The sequence below is a fragment of the Rhinoderma darwinii genome, chromosome 1, assembly GCF_050947455.1.
Source record: "Rhinoderma darwinii isolate aRhiDar2 chromosome 1, aRhiDar2.hap1, whole genome shotgun sequence".
Taxonomy (NCBI): domain Eukaryota; kingdom Metazoa; phylum Chordata; class Amphibia; order Anura; family Rhinodermatidae; genus Rhinoderma; species Rhinoderma darwinii.
In genome coordinates, this window is record NC_134687.1 from 549,488,557 (window position 1) to 549,490,691 (window position 2,135).

Below are 2,135 nucleotides of genomic sequence, written 5' to 3' on the forward strand. Positions count from 1 at the left end.
GAGGACCGTATGGAAGTGGAGTGTACCCCCTGCAGCAGCCCAAGAGGATTGGTCGTTGCAGCCGCAGAAGACTGACCGGAGCGGGAACGGAGTGTGCCAGCAAACTAAGGTACCGGGCATAGACCGCCAACTCCCTGACAAGAGCCCTTGGTCCCTCCCCAGAGACCGCACCAGTAACCGCATTATAACCAGTGATAGCCAAGGAAAGTGATTGCACACGTTCATTCTGGCCTCTGTGCGCATAGACTACTTGTCCTAAAGGAAACAGACGACTTAGCGTGAGTGAGACCCAAGATCGGTCGCGCTACCTCATTACCCGTGCCAGTGCCAGGACTTTATTGGACTATTAACCAGACTTTGTGCAAACGTTGGTGTCCACCTCACCTGTTCAGTTGCGTCATAGGTGTGTCTGACGTTCGGAGAGAGAGAGGGTTTGTCACGAAAGGTAGCGGATAGCTCCGCAAGTACCTGTTGCGGTGCCAGCAGGTACGGGTAGTCCACTGATTCCCGCGACGCGACCCCCGGGCCGAGAGTCTGACTTTTACCCAAGGGTAGGCTGACAGTAATGGGTAGCTCCTACCGTGACTGACAGCCGCGTGTTCGCTGCCAAGCTTGGCAACATGGGTTCAGGCACGACCTCTCTCCGGGGGATTTCCAGCGGGTTCTAAGTCCCCAACCTCAGGATTCCGGTCTGCTCCAAAGAAGAGAATTTCCTGTTACCGGTTCATTACAGTAAAGAAGTTGAACAAAAGAAGTTATCTCTTCCATTGCATCACCGAGAGCGGTAATTCTCTCTATCTCTCTCTATCTCCTCATACCTCCCAACCGTTCCGGATTCCGGGCGGTGTCCCACTGTCCCGGGCGGCCGGGGGTATGTCCCGCTGTCAAACTAATTCTGAACATCAGCTCACTGCTTCAGAATTAGTTAATAGCAGAGGAACTCCCTGGCCGCTGTGGCGACTCTAGATAACCTTGGGCCGATTGCACATCCCCGTGACGGCGACTATACATTCGGATGTCTGCCCTATCAACTTTCGATGGTACTTTCTGCGCCTACCATGGTAACCACAGGTAATGGGGAATCGGGGTTCGATTCCGGAGAGTGTGCCTGAGAAATGGCTACCACATCCAAGGAAGGCAGCATTCGCACAAATTACCCACTCCCAACTCGGGGCGGTAGTGACGAAAAATAACAATATAGGACTCTTTTGAGGCCCTGTAATTGGAATGAGTACACTTTTTAAATCCTTTAACGAGGATCTATTGGAGGGCAAGTTTGGTGCCCGCAGCCACGGTAGAAGGAGGAGCTTTGTGGTGCTGGTACCAGGACGGGCTTGTTCCTGAGAGGAGAGGGGTGTGTTGGTGTGTTTGTGCACTTGTGCTATCCCGGGGACTCTGCTTCAACATCAGCCCAGGTTCATCACACCTGCCTGGGCTAGCAGAGTGCCCCGAGGGGGGCTCCATCCGGAGCAAGCTGGTGGGGGGTGGAGGGATGTCCCAGCTGGCTGGGAAAGTGGAGCCAGCCCTGGGAGGAAGGTCATCTCGAAGCTTCAATAGTGTGGCCTCGTCCCGTCCCCCCCCCCAAAGGACAGGGGTATCGCAGCATGCCCCCAGGAGAGGGGAGAAGGAGACACCATCCTCCCCAGGAGAAGGACCGGCAGGAGCGGAGCATCGCGGCTGCAGGGGCCCGCCCAACTGGGGGGGGGGGGGGGGTCACTGAGGCTGGGGATGGAGTCAACTACTTTTGGCTCCCGCCTGGTGGCCTACATGGAGGAATACAAGAACATGGGAAGGTCTCTGCAGCGTGGGGAATGGATGGTGGCCCGGCAAAGGGCAGGGAAGTCATCGGGAAACAAGCGGGCAAAGTATGCCGCGCAGGTCCGTAGACTTGTCCGTGAGGTTTTAGATGTGGAGGACAGAAGATGCGAAATCATCCAAGGAGGTGGAGTATTTGCCGAAAAGTTACAGAACGAGCAGGTGATTACACCCAACATGGTGCGGCTGCCGGAGTCTCCGGGAAGCAGCTCCGGGTCAGAGGAGGAACATCGCCTGGGCAAGACCAAGAATCCCCTATATCGTTAGAGGGGTTCAGCTTTGGCTCAGAGCTGCCCCCGGAGGAAGGATCGCGGAGTACG

At 56.0% G+C, this 2,135-nt stretch overlaps 1 pseudogene; it reads left to right on the forward strand.

Moving 5' to 3' along the window:
- The first annotated feature begins 907 nt into the window (after positions 1-907).
- Positions 908-1,186, forward strand: LOC142723474 (18S ribosomal RNA; annotated as a pseudogene).
- The last annotated feature ends 949 nt before the right edge of the window (positions 1,187-2,135 follow it).